The sequence below is a fragment of the Herpailurus yagouaroundi genome, unplaced genomic scaffold (assembly GCF_014898765.1).
Source record: "Herpailurus yagouaroundi ecotype Mexico unplaced genomic scaffold, PumYag 67525, whole genome shotgun sequence".
NCBI lineage: Eukaryota > Metazoa > Chordata > Mammalia > Carnivora > Felidae > Herpailurus > Herpailurus yagouaroundi.
The window spans coordinates 1175137-1196191 of record NW_024420331.1 but is presented as its reverse complement, the minus strand read 5'-3'; the positions used below and the strand labels follow the sequence as shown (position 1 = coordinate 1196191).

At 44.1% G+C, this 21055-nt stretch overlaps 1 protein-coding gene across 4 annotated transcripts in view; it reads left to right on the top strand.

The window, feature by feature from the left end:
* FRMPD4 (FERM and PDZ domain containing 4) overlaps positions 1–21055 on the top strand; it is an 868248-nt gene that overhangs the window by 536476 nt on the left and 310717 nt on the right. The gene's annotated exons all lie outside the window — the stretch shown is intronic.

The window sequence follows — 21055 nt, the reverse complement described above, 5'->3', positions numbered from 1 at the left end:
AAAATGACAGGGAAGAACTTTGAACGGATCTTGCTGAGTGAAAGAGACAAACCTAAAAAAGCTGTATACGTTATGATTCTGGCTACGTTACATTCTGGAAAAGGCAAAACTATGGAGAGAGTCAAATGATCAGTGGTTACAGGTGTATGAGGGTGAGAGAGACATGAATAGGTCAGGCGCAAGGGACTTCAGGTCGGGGAAGCTATTCCGTATGATCCTTTGACGGTAGATACGTGACAATATGCATTTGCCAAAGTCCATGGAATGTGCAGCAGAAGGATTGATCCCTCGTAGTCATTTGAACGTTGTTTAATAATGATGTGTTAATGTTGGGTCATCGGTCACATGAAATGTAGCTCTCTGCTCACGATGCTGATGATGGAGAGGCTGTTCAGGGGCTGAGTGGAAGCTATGTGACATCTCTTTTTTTTTTTCCCATCTCGCTGTGAAGCTGAAATTGCTCTAAGATATAATGTCTATTCAATTGAAAAACTCACTCATGCCATTAAAAAGCTGTAACGTAACTGAATTTGTAATTATTTTTTACACTTTTGTTTCAGTTTATTATTATTATTTTCATAGGCTCTATGCCCAAGGTGGGACTTACTTGAACTCCCAACCCTGAGATTAAGAGTCCTGTGCTCTACTGACTGAGCCAGCCAGACACCCCATTCAGTTAATTTTCTTGTTCAATTTAGTAGCATACTGTGTATATGATATAGATATTGATTTTTATTTTTTTCCTTTTTCTGTCATTTGTGTATTTGAATAATACTAAGGAATTCCAGTGATATCCTCTAAATCACTAGATACCTTTCCAGTAATGGGTTTAAGAAATTACATTATATCATTGGTAAAAATCAGTAACATTTTCATTGGAAAACTTAGCTCTTAATTTTTTTAAATTATTTAACTGTGCTCGCAGGAAGAAAGAAGCACTAAGGAACATATTGAATGAGCTCTGTGTCCCCCGCCTTGCTTCTTAGTGAGTCTCGTATATTTGGTACCTCATTTAATCCTAACAACTGTTGGTTAGGTACTATCATCCCCCTTTTCCAGACAAATGTGAACTGGGTCATGATCTTTAGCTTCTGTGGTCTGAATTACAACTGTCTTCAGTTCAGATTATCCACATCCAGGAGAGGTGGTCATGGCATTGGATGCTGTCCACTCTTGACCACAGCAAGTGAAATCTCACGAAACTGTAGCTGATGCACTTTCCGCGGTGGTCACAGGTCCTGGCCATTTACTTGGGAATTTACAATGTCTCTCAGAATAGGGAGCATAGAAAGAAAGCAACTGTATTTCAGGACCGGATGTGCATCCTGAGCTCAGAAGACCGCCTCTGAAGGAAGATCTTCAAGAAGCACGTTTAGCCTGTCTTAGTCCTTTAAGGCCGTGCTCCTTCATAGTTGTATTTTTTTTTAAACATCATTTAGGTATAATCACAAAGTGTACAGGTCACCCACGGTTCGTGTATAAGTCAGTGGGGTTTTAGTAAATGGGTCGAGTTGTGCAAACCTCAGCGTAATCCAGATTAAGATCTCTGGTGCATTTCCATTTCACCCTGGTTCCTCCGTGTGGTGCTGGCGACTATCACTCTCCTTCCTGTCTCTGTAGATTTTTCGTTTTCGGAATGGTTTCGTAAATAGGACCATCCAGGATGTCCTTTGTGACTGCCTTCTTTTACCTAGCAGAATGTGTTCGAGGTTTACACCTGCTGTCGCATGTCTCTGCGCTGTGTTCTTTCTCGTTGCTGCATTGGATTTGTCGATCCATTCTCCACTTTATGAATATATGTGTTGTGTCCATTTTCCTGGCTATTAGTAATAATGCTGCTGTGATGGTATTTTTGACTTACTAATGCTTTCCCCGATAATGTAGTTAGTGCACCGACTTCTGATTTTTCTCACAAGCCTCTCCTGTGTGTAGACAAGGAATACGCCCAGACCCCAAGGCCAGCATGAGTCTAGTAGGAATATTTCCTGCCTGGAGAAATGGCTTGTGAGTGGAAGTCCAGGTGTCTTGGATGCTACAGACAATTATACATTTGGAAGAGTGACTATGTTATTTTGTACTTTCTTCTGTGCTATTTGTTGACACAGGAAATGCATTAGTTCCCATATTGGTGACTCCATATCTCCGCATTACAGAATTGCACAGTAAAAGTGCTCATATTGTACGTGGACTTTATAATTCTGCCCGAAGACTCCCAAATTGTTCTTACGGTGGTTTTACTCATCCTTTCTAAATCCCGTCCTTTCATAATTAATTTTGGAGTTCAGTCATTGGGAGCCTCTGAGACAGTCTTTACAGACCATAATTGAAATTCAAGGAGGCAATAAATTGTGAAACATAGAGAAAGCGAATTTAATTATGGTTCTCAAAGCAGAAAAGGCTGGCTTCAAAAACTCAGTGCTGGGTGTCTATACGAACAGGTGGGTGAAAGTCTACTCAAAATGTTCAGAGCACCAGGTATCCCATGCTTGTTCTGTTTTTCATGATCTGATTTTTACCTCACCTGACTTGCCATTCCTAATGACATTTAACTGGATTTCCGGATTGACATTACTTCTCTAACTTCAACAATATTGCAAAATATGTTGCAACGCTTGCCCTGAAGGGAGCCACTGCCTGTGAAAAAAATTTTTTCTAACAAGGGTACAAAATGCTGGAAGCTATCATCAATGTTGGATGGGGAGAATGTGATGTCTGTTTCCATGATGCTATAAATGTGATTGCTGGTAGATCTATTAATAGCCCAGAGTTGATTTTTGACCTTGGATTTGTGAAATTAAAGAAGCTGTATAAAAATGGAGATGAACAAAACGAACTGGAGAAAATCCAGGGCACCTAAGAGTCTTCACTCATGAATATTTAGCATATTGCGTTTGAAGATGTAAATATATATAAGTGTGTGTGTGTGTGTGTATGTAGATTTGTGTTTTGTCATTAAACCATTAGAGAATATAAATATTACGTGGAAGTTAATCTGATGGGAAATAATACATCTTGTAGAGTTGATTACCCTTCTCCTTCTACCATTTTGTTTTCCAAGAACCATTCCTATGTCAACTTTATCCTGGCCGGCGCGGCCCACGGGGGGGGGCCCCCCCCCGCTGTGTTCTTCTCTATCTTCTGCTTATGCAACTGGTTATAATCCATGTGTTGGGGGAAAGGCTGGAGACCTAAATGTCTTTATGTCGATCAAAGTCTCCACTTCATGTATTGCTGGCTATCATAGAATTTGTAGGCCGGGGGTTCTATGAAGCCTGTTGAAGCTTCCCCTTGTGATATTCATGGTTTGGCTTAATGCTACTTTTCTATATTTAGATAATAGACTTTGATGATTCAATGTTGGCTTTTGCCTTTATTTTTATTTTTCTGGGTGGTTTACCTGGCAAAGGTTGTAAAAATAATGGTCCACGTATATACCACGTTTGGTATTTGTTACTCAAGTATGAGTGAGTTCATGTCATTGTATTCTGAATCTGACTGGGACTAAGGGGCATGGAGACCAAATCCCACTTGCTATAAAATTTTGCAAAACATTGGCCTCCTCTGTAAAATGAGTTGGAAGTAATAACATATGGTTTATTTGGACATATGGGGCTGGTTTCATGGAGGGCAACCATCCATGTATGTACATTGGCAAGCCTGATGTTTTCAGTCTCATTTTTTATATCAAAATTAAACATGCAGAAAAAAATGAAAGAAAGATTCCTGTGTCATCACCCATTTCTGCATATTCCAATTGTGTACAAGTCTTAGTCACTATTGGTTGCCAGTATTTTTAGTCTTTAAGTGTAGTCACAAATTGTCATGTATGTTTCAGTTAAAGGTGGGGAGAGAGGGTAAGAGTAGTCATGTAGGCAACTGAGAGAAATTCCTTTTCACCTTCCCATGACCGAAACTGGTGTTACATGACCATCTTGCCCAGGTTCCTTTCTGACATTGCTTTGCTAGTTAAAAACTGGTTGGTTGCCAAATTTGGTAGATTGTTTTTAATTTTATTTTTTATTTTTTAAAATTTACATCGAAATTCGTTCGCATACAGTGCAACAATGATTTCAGGAGTAGATGCCTTAGTGCCCCTTCCCCATTTAGCCCATCTCCCCTCCCACAACCCTCCCATAACCCTCAGTTTGTTCTCCATATTTATGAGTCTCTTCTGTTTTGTCCCCCTCCCTGCTTTTATGTTATTTTTGTTTCCCTTATGTTCATCTGTTTTGTCTCTTAAAGTCCTCAGATGAGTGAAGTCATATGATTTTTGTCTTTCTCACACTGACTCATTTCACTTAGCATAATATCATCCAGTTCCATCCACATAGTTGCAAATGGCAAGATTTCATTCGTTTTGATTGCCGAGTAATACTCCACTGTATATATATATACACACCACATCTTCTTTCTCCATTCCTCCATCGATAGAGATTTGGGCTCTTTCCATACTTTGGCTATTGTTGATAGTGCTGTTATAAACATGGGGGTGCATGTGTCCCTTTCAAATAGCACACCTGTATCCCGTGGATAAATACCTAGTAGTGCAACTGCTGGGTCGTAGGGTCGTTCTATTTTTAGTTTTTTGAGGAACCTCCATCCTGTTTTCCAGAATGGCTGCACCAGCTTGCACTGCCACCAACAATGCAAAAGGGATCTTCTTTCTCCGCATCCTCGCCAACATCTGTTGTTGCCTGAGTTGTGAATGTTAGCCATTCTGACAGGTGTAAGGTAGTATCTCATGGTGGTTTTGATTTGTGTTTCCCTGATGATGAGTGATGTCGAGCATTTTTTCATGGGTCGGTTGGCCATCTGGATGTCTTCTTTGGAGAATTGTCTGTTCATGTCTTTTGCCCATTTCTTCATTGGATTATTTGTTTTTTGGGTGTTGAGTTTGATAAGTTCTTTGTAGATTTTGGATACTAACCCTTTATCTGATATGTCATTTGCAAATATCTTCTCCCATTCTGTCGGTTGCCTTTTAGTTTTTCTGATTGTTTCCTTCTCAATGCAAAAGCTTTTTATTTTGATGAGGTCCCAGTAGTTCATTTTTGCTTTTGTTTCCCTTGCCTCTGGAGACGTGTTGAGTAAGAAGTTGCTGTGGCCAAGGTCAAAGAGGTTCTTGCCTGCTTTCTCCTCGAGGATTTTGATGGCTTCCTGTCTTACCTTTAGGTCTTTCATCCATTTTGAGTTTATTTTTGTGTATGGGGTAAGAAAGTGGTCCAGGTTCATTCTTGTGCATTTCGCTGTCCAGTTTTCCCAGCACCACTTGCTGAAGAGACTGTCTTTATTCCATTGGATATTCTTTCCTGCTTTGTCAAAGATGAGTTGGCCATACATTCGTGGTCCACTTCTGGGTTCTCTATTCTGTTCCATTGATCTGAGTGTCTGTTCTTGTGCCACTACCATACTGTCTTGATGATTACAGCTTTGTGGGATACCTTGAAGTCTGGTATTGTTATGCCTCTGCCAAATTTGTTTTAATTGCTTATTTATTTTTGAGAGAGTACAGGCAGGGTAGGGGCAGAGAGAGAGAGAGAGAGAGAGAGAAGAAGAAGAAGAAGAAGAAGAAGAAGAAAGAAAGAAAGAAAGAAAGAAAGAAAGAAAGAAAGAAAGAAAGAAAGAAAGAAAGAAAGAAAATCCCAAGTAGTCTCCATGCTGTCAGCACAGAGCCCATTGCGGGGCTCAAACTCATGAACCATGAGCTCATGACCTGAGTGGAAGTCAGATGCTCAACTGACTGAGCCACCCAGGTGCCCCATGGTTGCCAAATCCTTTGTGCATGCTGCATAGTCTTCCATAGAGAAAGTGACCATATCTTTTAACAGCAATTTCAGGAAATAAGTATATTTAAGAATTAGTTTATTGCTCTGTCAATATTCTTTTCTTTTTTTACTTTTTTCTAATTTTTTTAAGGTTTATTTATTTTTGAGAGAGAGACAGAGTTGTAGTGGGGGAGGGGCAGAGAGAGAGGGAGACCCAGAATCTGAAGCAGGCTCCAGGCTCTGAGCTGTCAGCACAGAGCCCGATGCGGGGCTCAGACTCATGAACCGCCAGATCATAACCTGAGCCGAAGTCAGACGTGCAACTGACTGAGCCACCCAGGCGCCCCAATATCATTCATTTCTCATACAGTTCTGCTTTATATGTTCATTTATTTTGTAATCATTAGAGGGCAACACAGGCGCTTGTATCATCTTCTATTTTATGGCTCTTTTGCTCACATATTAAGTCATGTAAAGAAGAAACCAGTAAGTATTTTGAAGTCTGGAGACCTGAGCGGAGCTCTGGGGCTTTGGAGAACGATCACCAAAGTCACTGAACGTTACTCTAGTTTTGTCACCTCAGAGTGATTTAAAGGAACGTGGAGTCCCTCTGGGGGGGAAAAAGTTAATGCAATGGAATAGTTGAGTTTAATAGCCTCGTCTCCCAAAATAATGGAAAGCAACTCTTTCTTTAACTCTGTGAGAGTGTAATCCTGACGTGGCATTTTTCTGACTCTAACATGTAAGGTAATTGTAAAGAATATTTATGTCTTGGTTAAGAGATGGCTTTTACAAATAGCCAGAGCAGTGGAAGTTCAGTTGGAACATTAAAGACATCTTCCCTATACAATATATAAGCAATAAAATAAAATTGTCATGGGGAAAAATGGGTCCACCAGCTCTGGAAGGATTCCAGGCTGATGTTGACATCAACTGCATGCGATAATTTAGAAGTCACAGGGACAGGCTTTCCTTCATACAGAAGAACAGGCAGATGAAACCCCAGTCTTTGCTGAGAACAATGATCCTGCCTTTCTATTTGGTGTCCCATAAGATCTGATCCTTTGGTTTTTTCTGACTGTAGGAGCGAGAGCTTGGTGCAGTAGTTGAACACGGTGAATGTCAACTAGTTTTCGATGGGGACACCTTTTGGCATTATTATTTGTGCTTATGGACTTTGGATGTACATGTAACAGAATATTAGTTTACAATGGTGTCTGTTACCAAGTGGTTGGTTTAAAATGATAGAAAGGTATTCTCTCACAATTCTGGAGGGCCTAAGTCTAAAATCAAGATGGTGGCAGGGTCACTCTCCCTGTGAAGTTTCTAGGGGTTAGAAACTGCCAAACCTCTTCTTCTTATGGGGGCTCCAGGAATCTTTCCTCTTAGGTAAACATGATTCCGGTTTCTGGATCTGTCTTCTACATACCCTTCCCTTGTGCGTTTTTCCTGTCTCTGCCTTTTCTTTTTATAGGGACACCTGTCACTGAATTTAGGGCCCAGTCAGATAATCCAGGAGTTTCCCATCTCGAGATCTGAAACTTAATTATATATCCAAATATCCCTCTTTCAGATAAGTTCACCATCTTCGGGTACTAGGAATTGGAACTTTGATACATCTTATGGTTCACATTTCAACCCGCTGCACATAGCAAAGCAGACTCGATGAAATTAGTATTTAAGAGAAATCTGACCATTTATTTTCTTCCCACTCATGTAGGCAATCTTAATCTTCTCTGGGTCTCTCAAAGTATTACCAGAAAAGCTTCTCACCTGGAAACGTTCTTTATCCTAACTTATAGTCTCATAATTCTAAACTACATTTCTACTGGTAGAATAGCTTATTCTTTAAAAACACTTGCCTTGATGCAATATTACAGTTTCACAGGCAGTGTGTGAAGTATTGGCTAGATAGCTGCGTTTCCCTTTCAGTCGTGGGATATATGGGCCTCCACGGACATCGGAATTAGCAGTGACCACACCGCAGACTGTGGACGTCATAGTACCTTAGCCATGGGGCTCACGTCTTCCCGAGGCCGTATTGCGCCATCCGGTGTGCACCCCACATGCAATTATCTGGATGTGTCATGGCTGTCATCTGGCCCAGGAAACTATTCAGACAGCCGACGTTTGAGTCACTGTGACGTGCTGCATGCCATTGTTGTGGTGTGTGTTTTTTTAAGGAAGAACTTGACAGCCTCTGTAGGGAGTGAAGTGACAAGCTGTCAGCATGACAGCCCCGAAAATGGCATCTTGCAAGTGGAGAGGAAGGTGATGTCCTTGGCCTTCGCTCCACACGGTTGGAAGCATGAGAGCATATCAGGTGATAGAAAACACTTCAGAATGCGGTCAGCAGACAAGTCCCATTGAAATATCTGTGTGGCAGGTTCATTGTGGCCCAGAAGGAGCCTCACTTGTTTCTATTTGGCGTGTGTGCAGTGTTGGGAACTTGTATGTTTACAGATCAAGGGAAAAATGGAACCTCCATTTTCCCTCAAGATACCTAGAGAATGAGACCCTCCACCTCACCTTCCCCCCCCTTCCCCACATACACAGAATTCTAAAATGAATGGTGTTAATAGAAAATTTGAGGTATATTCAGGGTAATAGATCAGGAGGTGATCGCCATTGAACAGGTACGTTAGGACTCGCCGTTGCTAAGAAGAAGGGGCCCTGCCATGCCATTTTGGGCCACGTGAGGAAGCACCAGGGTTAGCCAAGAGGTAGAAAGAGCAGGTGAACTGTGGCCAGAGACTTTATTGTGTTTTTTCTAGGAAGGACTGGGTGAGGCCGGGCACACCATCTTAGGACTGACAGCTTGAATAATTTGAACCCATTTCGGCACATGGCTGTCTGTAGTTTTCTCCAACTTCATCTTGGGGTGATCATGGCACGAGAATAATGGCCCCGTGTGTGAGAGCTACATAGAAGAGGTGGTTAGGGGCGTGGGCCTTGTTTTGGTTGGATTGCATTTGAAGTGTGCTGCCTGGAGGAGCACTCCTTGGGAGGATTACATACAGACTACGAGGGAGGAAGAAGGCAGAGGCGCAGTGAGTCCTGCCTGTGGCTGGTTTGTCCAATCAAGGAGTGTCTGGCACATGTATATAGCGCAGATGTTCAAGCACCAAGTTCACGGAAGCCAGGAACCTGGTTAATACACATACACTTACACTGTTATCCAAAGTTCTCTTCCAAAAGGGAGAAGCCAGTTTGGAATCTCGATGCCTCAATTATAAAGTAGCAAAGACTGGGTTAGGGAGGCTCACAGAAGATTCCTTGGTTGGAAACTCCTTGAACTATAGAGTTTCTCATTGATTAGCTGATTCTTCCTCCCTCCTCCCCTCCCTCCCTCTATCACTCCCCCCAGGCCAGGAAGCTGTTCGTGAAGTCGGCTTTCAGCTCCACTAGTCCTGTTCTAGAGTCGTCTTGCCTGTAGCAGGTGTTCTACTGAGATAGGGCCCTTACTGTGATTCCGTATCTTTGCAAGCAGCCCGTGTGACAGTGGATTTGTGGCTTGCAGCCTCTAGACTTAGTTCAAGGGGATAGACAGGAAGCAGAACCCCGGAGATGGTGGCCCACTTGAAACACTTGCCCGGGCTGAAGCGTTCTTTGCCTTTCTCTGTAGCTTCTTGATGCTGAGACTTCTTGTGGGAGTTAAGGCGGGGTAGAAGAAGCACGACATTTGGGACAGAAAGCCTAGGTTTCAGTCAGAGCCCTACAGTTTTGTTCGATGGGGCCTTGGACAAGACATGCCTCTCGGCCGTGGTCTGTCAGCTCTGAAATATGTGTGACAATGGTTCGTGTTGGAGGGGTTGATGAGGTCATTTGGGAAATGGTTTTGCAAACAAGCCAGAGCTCTCTTCATGTCTCTCTTGGTTTTGGTTCCTGGTCCCATTGTGGTAGGGACAGGCAGCTGTGAAATAGTGAGCTTGCTTTCTTCAGTACCCTTGGCTTCCATTTTGCTCCTGCTTTTCCTTCATTCCTTGGCTGTGTTTCCTGGGTTCTGGGACCTTCTTGCTGTCCTCCGTCTGGACCTGTCTCTGGTTCTCATTGTATGCTCCCAGCTTCATCGGCGGTATGTGCCCCCATCTCCTCCTCTATTCTTCAGAGTTCACCTGGTTGACCCCGTTCCATGAGGCCAGTACAGATGGGGGATGACTGCCCTTGCCACCTCGGGGAAGGGACCGGCAGCCGTTGAGCTGAGGACTCAGGCAGGCGAGCGCCAGGAGTTTGCTGGTCTTTTCCTAAGCTTTCCACCTCATTCCTCCTGCCTTTGCCCCGTCTTATTTCCCACTGCATTATTTTCTGCTTCATTTTCCTATTTTCTGCTACATTTCCTCCTCCCTAAGTCATTCCTGGTTTTCATTTGCGCACTCACTCATTCATTCAATAGCTGCACGCGGCAGGCTCTGTACCCAGCCCTGGAAACAGAGATAACTAAACACCGTATCGCCCTCAGAAGCTCAGATTCACAAATAAATAAGTAACGGTCTTACTTGGTGTTGTGAGAGAGAACTGTAGAGAGTCAGGGCAGAGATCTACTAACTGTGGGTTTTAGGAGAACTTGTGTGCTGGCCAGGCAAGGCTTGGGTGGGGCTTGCCAGGCCAAGAAGGGGTGAGGACATTTCTATCAAGGTAAAGATTATGTCCAGCCTCGTAAGGGCTGTAGCAGAAGTTAGCGAAGGTCGACATAGCGTTGGGACCTGGGTGCCAGGCGACATTAATCCAAAGGTGAGGCTGCGTGATGGAGAAAGTCCTACACCAGAATCAGGGACCCTAACTGTGTCCCGCAGGGTTTTGGTGGCAGGTAGGATCGAGCAGGGGAGAAAATCGGACTGGATTATGTTAGGAAAACCAAACTCTACTGGCAGTGCAGAGGGCGGACTGGAGTGCTCAGAGACTAGTTCCAGAATCTAGAGGCTATGGCAATTGTCCAGAAGAGAGGTGAAATGATATAAATTAACCCTGGCATTAGCAATGTTCTTGCATTTATCCATCTATCAGAAATGGTGGAGTCCCTAGATGTGAACACACCCACCCAGGGTGTCCCTATGGGCCAGATTGTATGTCAGATCAAGAAATATGACATGAAGCTGGGGCGCCTGGGTGGCGCAGTCGGTTAAGCGTCCGACTTCAGCCAGGTCACGATCTCGCGGTCCGTGAGTTCGAGCCCTGCGTCGGGCTCTGGGCTGATGGCTCAGAGCCTGGAGCCTGCTTCCGATTCTGTGTCTCCCTCTCTCTCTGCCCCTCCCCCGTTCATGCTCTGTCTCTCTCTGTCCCAAAAATAAATAAAAAACGTTGAAAAAAAAATTAAAAAAAAAAAAAAAGAAATATGACATCAAGCAAAAGTGACACAGTCCCTGTTCCAATGGATGCAGGAGGGGGCATCGACTCTGACGGGCACACCTCTAAGTGGAGCGTGCCAGTGGCTTTGACTGCATTGAAGGAATCCTGAAAGGGCTGTGGGGGCCCGTCCTAGGGCACTGGGTTGAGACTGGCATTCCAGAAGGGCTGTGAGCCAGTGCCTCTTGGGCTGACTGTTGAAGGGGCTGCGAGTGCCTTGGCCAAGTGAAAGGAGAGCCTTGCGTCAACAGCAAGGGACGCCTTGCTGCAGAATCCCCTGAGGGGGCTGCAGTTCTGAGCATCAACCACCAAGGGCACCAGCCCGGCCCAGAGAGCAAGGTGGGCGTCCTGCCCCTGGCCTTGTGGGGTGGCCCCTTCTGTGTTCATCCTCTATCTGATTGCGGTGCGATCTGGGAAGATGCCAAGGTGGGAGCATAATCGAAGAGCAGGTACGAGAACACTGTGGGCGTCCACAGACTGGGCCTTTGCTTTTTCGAGACCGTGGCTTGTTCTTGATGTGCTTTCAGAGCAGTGGTAGGGATTCGGAGCCGATGGCCAAGAAAGAAAACTCTTGAGACATCTTTGGTGCAAAAAGGTGATTTTATTAAAGCACAGGGACAGGGCCCATGGGCAGAAAGAGTTGCTCTGGGGTTGTGAGGAGGGACTGGTTATATACTGTGGAGTTGGGGGAGATAAAGTCAAGAGGAAGTTTCTTCAAGGGATTTCCATGCACTAATGAAGACTCCCAGGATACTGGAGGCCTAGCTATTGTCAAGCTAAAGCTGTTTTTCCCTCTAGGAAAGCATTATCATTAAGGAGTTAAGCATTATCATAGGGAGTTCCTGGAGATTAAGCTATTGATAAGATTGCCCTTTTCTTGTTATATTACTAAGATATTTGTAAACCAGAGACTCTTATCAGTTTAGCCATTTGTTTTCTTTTCTTTCCTTTGTTCTTGGGCAGCCAGGAGTGCCTGAGGAATATCACACCCATCCCACCTGGGCAGGCTTGTCCTTGGCCTTCAGCTTGCCTTATGCTCCCTCATCATTCTTAACCCAGGTGGAGGTGAAACAATATGGAAATATACAACCTTGCTTTTTGATGCCCCTACCTGCCCCAATCCTTGGGAGAAGAACAGAATGTTTAGAAGTTCTCAGAATTTTTTAAAATGTATTTTTCAGAGAGAGGGAGAGGAGAGAGGGATCTGAAGTGGGCTTTGCACTGACAGCACAGAGCCCGATGGAGGGCTTGAACTCAGGAGCCTCAAAATCATGAGCTGAGCCAATGTTCGACGCTCAACCAACTGAGCCATCCAGGCACTCCGTGTCTTGTTACTATTTTAAAGAGTTTAGACTCAGTCGTTGTTAGTAAACTAAATCATCAATTCAGAGTATTGCTTTTCCTCCTGTATCTTACATATTATATGTAATTTTTGCCTCCTCTGTGAGTCTTAATTGGTCTATTTTGGATTGGCTTGACGTTCTGCATGTGAAAAAGTTTTCTAGTATTGAGCAAATGCTCTTTTTCTCCTTGTAATGTTCCTGTTTTAAAGAAAAGAAAATCCATATCGGCTAACATAATTCACGTGCCCATAGGGAACTTGCTTCACTTTGGTGCCTTTGTTCATACGTGTAGTACCGGGGAAGTTTTGTAGCTCCTTCACGCTGGGAGCTCCCAGCAGTAGTCCGGGACTGCAGGGACTCTCTGCCCTCGGGCTTGGCCTTGTGGTGGAGGCAGGAGTCCTTGCTTGGGGGCAGTGCTGTGGGAGCCCAGTGTGGCCCCAGGGCAGCACCTCTCTCAGGCCCTCATCCCTTGTGCTAGGAACATCGAGTCATTTGAAAAGGTGAGGTTTCTGGGAGACGCTTGCAAAATGTTCCAAGTGTACATGACAAAGGTGTTAGGTGAGAATAAGGAAAGTTTCCTTTGGCCTTTGGGCTGTAATAAGAATTGTTCAAGTTTTAGACAGCCAGACACCCGGTCATTTCTACAATTGCTAGAACCCAAACATGTTTCCTTAATATGTTTCTTGATTGCTTTGTCTTCAGGGATTGTATCCTTAAAAATATTTGGTTGGCGCCTGGGTGGCTCAGTCCGATAAGCTTTGGACTTTCGATCTCAGCTCAGGTCTGGATCTTGGGGTGAGTTCAACCTCCACGCCCAGGGTGGAGCCTGCTTAAAAAGTCAAAGAGGGCCACCTCGGTGTCTCTGTCAGTTAAGTGTTGGACTCTTGATTTTGGCTCAGGTCATGATCTCTGGGTCCTGAGGTGGAGTATCCCCCGTTCCCCTGCCCCCAGTGGGGCTTGTTGCTGCGCCTGGAGCCTGCTTAAGATTCTGTCTCTTCCTCTGCCCCCCTCTGCAGCTTGCACTCTCTCTCTCTCTCTCTCTCTCTCTCTCTCAACTAAAACACAATTTAAAAAAAGAAAGGAATATTTGGAACCCAGAATTCTTCTGTATGATTAGGAAAATACAAAAACAGATCCAGTCTACTATGTTCTCTGGGGAGCCAGGTGATGCATGAATCTTCTTGCCCGGTGGGATTTCTCTGTCCTGATGGTGTGTTCACTGGTATTAGACAGGGAACTTGGTTATAGAATGAGTGTCCCTTTTTGCCTCAAATGCCGGGCAGTTTCCCACTAGATAGCCACGGCTGTCCTCAGCTTAGGTTTTCTTGCAAAATGATCTCCTTTGCTTTGCTTTGAATGTTTTTGAAATTTTTTTTAATGTTTATTTTTGAGAGAGAGAGAGAGAGAGAGAGAGAGAGAGAGAGAGAGAGAGAGAGAATGAGCTCAAGCAGGGGAGGGGCAGAGAGAGACAGAGACACAGGATCTGAAGCAGGCTCCAGGCTCCAAGCTGTCAGCACAGAGCCAGACGCAGGGCTTGAACCCATAAACTGCGAGATCATGACCAGAGCCAAAGTTGGAAGCCCAAACAACCAAGCCACCCAGTCGCCCCCTTTGCTTTGAATTTTGCACCTTATACCTATTTTGGTGATTTTTTTTTTTTAATCATCTTTGCCTCTTTGTATACGTCCTCTAAATAACATGTAGATTGCAAATAATTACAATGATGAATTAGCTCCCTGTGTCCCATCACCTGATGTCCCTGGTCCCCACCAAGGCACAGCCAGATCATATGGTGATGGTTACATCTGATAATTGTGGCAGGCCAAGATAACATGTTTGAGACACACGTGGAATGACAAGAGTGGGGGAGGGGGAGGCATAGGAAATTGGGGAGCAATGTCTCTAATTAAATATTATTTTCTGAATGAACCTATGTGTAGGTTGAAGAGCTGAGTCTGAAATTCCTGTATTAAGACTTTGTTTTGGTTCCATTTTAATAGGAGTATGACAAAGAGCTCAGTGAAATCAGCTTGTTAAGTAGTCATGACCATGGCGATTACAAGCCTTTATGTGCCAGGCACCGGCTTCGTGCTCTGTAGAGCCTTTCTTGATTCTCATTCGTTCTCATTGGAATCAAAAAGAAACCAAACTCCCTTTTTAGCGGGGCAGTGACTAAGAAAGTGACTAAGAAAGACTCACTTTTCATTGCAAGGTGCAAGGAAGTGATTGAGTTGGTGCGCATGCCTAGGACCCCGCAATTAACCTGTGCCTACTCCACAGGAGGAAGGCGAGCTGTCGGGCCTTCAGGTAAAGAGATCTTCCTGGCTCAGTCTTCATATGTGGTCTCTGGGACGCTGAAGGGTGCTTCGGTATGCTAAATGCTTAGCATAGTCAATGCCACATGAGATCGATATATATGCCTGCGATAACAGCTTAAGCGAAAATAGGAGTTCAGGTCCCGCCTGGATGTAGTGAATAAAATTACAGGATGCGTAGTGAACTTGAATTTGAGATGAATAACAAATAATGCTTTTTGGCACTAGTCTGGCCCATGCAATATGTGGGACATATTTTTAATAAAGGGTGTTATCCCATGCATTATTTGGGAGATACACAAAAACTTTTTAAGATAAACAATATCGTATGTGGGCGGCCATGCCGCGTTTCATCGTACAATCCAAGATAAGAATAACTGGGGAGTGGTGGCCTGTGATAGATGCTGAGATACTTCCAGAAAGAGCCCTACTTCTCTGTGGAGAAGATTCAGCCACTCAGTGTCTCTGGTACTGACCAATGAGAAGCGTGGACTCCATCAGTTTCTTGATTTGATTTGGGTCTTCTGTCTTTATGCTTAAATTATCTTCCATCGCATACAACGTCTTGGTATTTGGTATACAAATACAAGATACAAATACAAAAAAATATGGTGACTTCTGGAAATTGCTGGAAATCTGTCAGACTTACACTGGTGTTTCCCAACCTTGTTTGGATGTTAGTAACACCTGATGCCCAGGATCCAGCCTAGACCAATTATGTCAGTCTCTCTGGGGCGGGACAAGGCGTGAATATTCTTAATGCTTCCTACAGGATTCGTAGTGCATGGCCTGGAGTGAGAACCACACCCTGGGCTCACAGGCCCTCTGTCCTTGAGCCCACCACAAGCATGTCAACCCCTCCTAGCCCCTTCTCCATCATTCTTTCTAGGATTCTGTTTCAATCTCGAGGCCATCCCTGCCATGACCCTCTAACGTTCAATTCTCGATGAAGCTGCAAAGCTGGTGTCTTGGGTTCACATAACACTTTGGGTTAGACCATTGCGTTTTACTCCTGGTGCTGTGAACTTGGGCCTGCAAATGGTTAAAAGAATTTGAAAAGACTCCTAGGAAAATGCCCCCTCTTCGCCCCATGCTGACAGAGCTGGCCTTTCATTCATTTGGGTTTGAGGCTCTTTCTCAGAGAAGGAAAGCGAGATCAAGAGTTCGAAAATGTCCATGTCTGAATAAATAAGGACATCAGTCCCAGAGCACCATGGGATCTGAGAAGCAGTTACTGGAAGGATCCGCCCATGACCACGAGGCGCCATGAAGTCATAGAGATGCCATTGGGAAACCAGACCTGGTGGGTTAGCTCTTCCTACTGCCTCACCAGATAATTGTACAGTCACAGGACAGTTTCAGTCTGTTTTGGTATTCCTCGGGTTGGAAACGTAGAAGTTAGCCTTGGATTTGTAGAGTCATGTGTATAATTGCAATATGCTCAACTTCCTGTTTTCCCGGGGCAAGCTGGTGTGTTCTGAATTATTGGAGGTGTAAGTGAGTGCTTAGGAGAAAGGAAATAATTCATTTTGCAGAAAGAATGTTACATTTCCCTTGCTTTCACCTGAGTATTTAAAAATGCAAACTCTCATGACATTCTGTTCCCTTCTTTGCATTTTAATTATTGTGGAGCCCTTAAGAGTCATTAAGTACTAATCAGATGCTGATTGCTTAAACTCTACAAAGTGTTTGATTTTTAAAAATCTCAGTCCCAGATAATACATGGTGGCAGTTTATCAAAGCAAGTGGCATATACTTTTCCTCTCTATTTTGATTCAGATGTGTAACAATTTCTACCTGCTGGTTTAAATTGGCCCTGAGAACACCTTTTGTGTTAAGCCCACTCACAGCTAGAAGGAACCAACATCAACCTGACAATGAAATAATATCTCCCAACTAAACAAAGCCAAAAAGCCAATGGGACAAATTGTTCTGTCGATAATCCAAAGCCAAAACTGTGTGGTCCCCTGCTATTTTTAGAACTGGAGGGAAAAAGAATCCTCCTTATTGTAAAAATGATACAATTAAATACGGAGTCGGCCACTGGGAAACTCAGAGTTCCCTTTGAGCACCATTTTGGAGACCAATGTTCTGCTTTTATGAAAGCAGAAAATGAGACCCACAAAAATGATAGTGCTTCAAAGGAGGAACAGAGGGTTCTGTGATCACTGGGTAACCTGCGCACACAGGTCAGTTGGTGGTTCCGGAAAGCTGCATGAACCACCTGTGTGAACTTGGGGAAGTAGCTTGACCTCATTATGCTAAGAATACAGAAAAACTCTGATTTTGCTGTTCCTGAGTGTAACCATAGCCTTAAATTCAGTTCAACTTTCCTCCTAGTTCGGTTTGATTTTCACAAAGGGAGCTCTGTCGATTTTCTGGATTGAAATTATTCAAATTTAATAGGAAAGCAGGTTAATACTTTGAATAGGCCTAAAGAAAATCAAACTGAACATTTGTAAATCTTTTGAAACCTGGGAATCTTGGACTCGATGTTAAGACTGGATAGAAATCAGACAGATGTTCGTGTAGGCCCAGAATTAGAAAGCTTCAGTTCACACAGCAAACGATTTTACTGTTGAGCTATGTCAGAATGAGCCACGCTGGACTTGAACTAATTCCTGTCCCTGCCTGACACCCCACCCCCCCACCCCCCCACTGCCTGGTCCACTCGGCTTGGTCTTTATTAGGGTAAGCTAAGTGATGTAGTCGGCTGGTGCGCAAAATGTACGAGGGTGCCACAAAATGCCTTGCCAAGATGAACAATATTTTGACACACTATGCAAAAAAAAAAAAAAAAATCAAAATGGCTGTGACAAAATCCAAAGTGAACACCATGTCAACATTTTTGATAAAGAGAGAATCCCATGTGGTTGCAAAGATGCAAGGTGAGATAAGCATGGTCATGCATATTTAGGGCTGGATCCTGTCTGTAAAGATAGGTAGGTATGTAGGTAGGTAGGTAGATGGTAGATAGATAGATAGATAGATAAATAGATATTGGGATGGATAGATGGTTACATAGATGGGTGGATAGATAGAGGGATGGATGGATGGATGGATAGATAGATGGATGATTGATAGACAAGTGGGTCGGTAGGTAGGTAGATGGATGGATGGATGGATGGATGGATGGATGGATGATATAGATAGATGGATAAATAGAGATAGCATGTTTATATTTTGGTAGTAATTGATCTTTCGTCTAGGTGTATAGTGCCTATACAAAGGTGGTAGCTTGGATATTCACAACATCTGTGGCTCAGGGTCCCCCACCTCCCAGCCCCGTGCCTCCAAATGGAAGGGATGACTTTATTCTCTGCTCCTGGCATCTCAGTTCTGTGTTTTCTTTTACTTACTTGCCCCATCTCCTTCAATCTATTATAACACCCTTGAAGGCAAAGATCCTGCTTTTCTTGTCTCCGAGTCCCCAGAAGCTAACACAATATCTGGCACTTGTTTGCAGCATGCTTCCCCCTCCCCTCCATCAGTCCTAGAAGCCTGTTCCCACTCCTCGGGTGTCCCTGTGCTGACCTAGCATCTCTCTGGGCTTGGCTTGTCTGTGCAGTGACATCTGTGGCACCGGTAGGGATCACTCTCCCCGAGGATGAGCCAAATGAATGGAGACAGTCTGCAAAGGGGATTGATTAGTTTGTAGAAGATCACCCACCTAAGCCACAGGCATAGCTGGCTCATCAGAGGTCTGCTGTGTAACAAATTACACAGTGACTTCACACGTCCCCATTTATTTTCTCACAAATTGTATTTCTATGTCAGAGGTTCTGCATGCCATGGCTCGCTTAGGGTCTTACCTGGCTAAATTCAAGGTGTCAGCCAGGACTGTGGCCCTCAGCCCGTAGAGCATGGGTACTCCTTCAAGCTTCCAGTTTGTTGGCAAAAGTCCGTTCTTTGCATCTGTAGGACTGGGGTCTACATTTTTTCTGATTTGTGCCCCCTTCTTCTTCAAGCCAACAATGCTACACTGAATCCTCCTCAGGCTTTGAGTCTCTAACGTCCTCTTCCATTTTCTCCTTTGCCCTTTAGTGCTTAAGTACTTCCATTGGACCCACTCAGGCCATCCAGGACTATCTTCCTAGTATAAGACAAGCTGAGTTATAGTGTGACATTAATAACCTTACTGCAGTCGCATCTGCACAGTCTCTTTTGCCACCTAACCAATCCACAGTCTGATACCAGAAGGTGAAGGAGACAGCCAATTATTTACAGTTCCTGCTGGTAGTTCAGGGACCAATCATCCTTGGTGTTTTCTCGGATTCTCTCCCCAAGGTGTTTGGGAAGACTGAGTTCAGGTGTTAGAACCACGGGATATTCCTGATGGGGGAGTCCTGCAATGTCATTTTCTGGGACTTTGGCCGAAGTATTCCTTTGGGAAATGAGGAAAGGCATCCTGAGTTCTAAGATCATTAGCCCCATCTGGTCAGAAGGAATGATCTATTCCTCGTTTCTGTGTCCCCTGATGGCCAACAAGGAATATGGCCCATGGGAGGCAGTTGCGAAATGGTATGTGAAGAAATGAATGGATAAGTGAATTGATCAATCCCGAGAATTTTCTAGAAAGTGTTTTTGAACTGGTATTTATAGTCCTCACTGCCTCCCAGACATTTCCATATTCGCCCAAATGTTGGAAGGTATCCTCCAATTTTTTAGGCTATCCATGAGTGATCATAATCATAAATCCCATATGGAAATGTGGGTTGGAATGTTTGCCCAAATCTTTTCTTTCCTAATCATTGGTGCTAACATGCGTACCTGTGTCTCGTTCCCATCGCCACTCATGCTTCGTAGTCTTATACTAATGGTTTTGACTCTCTGTGCTAGGATTAGAAATTGAATGTGAATAGTTTTGGCCTATTGTTGAGTCTCCCAACTTACTAAATTTTACCTTTGTGATCTATGAAATGTTCATTTAAAAAAAAAAAAAACCCTTGAAAAAAAAAATTAAAAAAAAAAAAAAGGGGGCGCCTGGGTGGCGCAGTCGGTTAAGCGTACGACTTCAGCCAGGTCACGATCTTGCGGTCTGTGAGTTCGAGCCCCGCATCGGGCTCTGGGCTGATGGCTCGGAGCCTGGAGCCTGTTTCCGACTCTCTGTCTCCCTCTCTCTCTGACCCTTCCCCGTTCATGCTCTGTCTCTCCCTGTCCCAAAAATAAATAAACGTTGAAAAAAAAAATTAAAAAAAAAAAAAAACCCTTTTGGTCATACTTTTAATTTCTCCTTGCCTTATTGGGCGAGACTTCCATAACTTGATATTTATGTTCATAGAAGGTAATGTTGCCCTGTAACAAATGTTGTACTTGCTTTTGTACTAGATTTATTTTTTTCTTTCTTCTTAAGAATGTCATCCCCTACAACAGAAATCCCAAGTAATAATAACCCACCCCCTGCGATCTCAAATCTAGGAGAAAAGGCAGAGAAGTGGGTCAAGCTTGCTGGGTCGATGTGAAAATTCTGGTCCTTTGAAAGACCCTGCTCTTGTCATACATTATTTATTGGGCAAATTTTACCCTATAAATTACCATCTGTTTCATACATCAATCTCTTGTGAGTGTGATTAGCATGACTTTCCAGAGATCTGCAGAAGCCCTCAGTACAGTGATCCCATTGTTGCTTGACCCGCCGATCGGAGCACAGTTCCTTGGACCACAGTGGCCCCATTAATGCAATGTTCCCTGTGCGGTGCTTGCCACCCTCCTGGTGCCTCTGGCAGCCTCGGTGATCTCAGTCCCTATAACACAAGTCACAGGAAGAGCTCCCCGATACATCCCAGATACATGTTATCTAAACACAGAGCTTGCAGGAGAAGGTCGGGGTCGGTCCCAGACAGAACCTGTCCTGAACGCCTGAGTCCCAAGGCCCATAGTAAAACATGACCCTGCAGGTGTCGTTCCCAAACCATGTTAGACAGCGGGGCCAACTTGGAGCAAGACAAATGAGCAGTGTAACAGTAGTGCCTTTTCAACTCAATCAATTATGAACTATATGTGAGGGGGAAATGTAAAATTAAATGTACCGAGAAGACCGGTTCTCCATCACTGCCGGGAGCAGGTCGTTTTAATCAGATGGGATGTTGGCCGTGGCCTGGTAGGCACACGTTATTATGTTATATAACATCACACGCTTTTTGTACAGTGGGATTGTATTAGGCTTTTATTTCATGTTATACGTGAAGGAAGAATTCAGGCTCTGGGGGTCCGTTTTCATGAATCCCTTTCTAATAAAGGCCCACAGAGCAGGCACTTGTCAGGATAAAGCGGACACACCATGGTACGT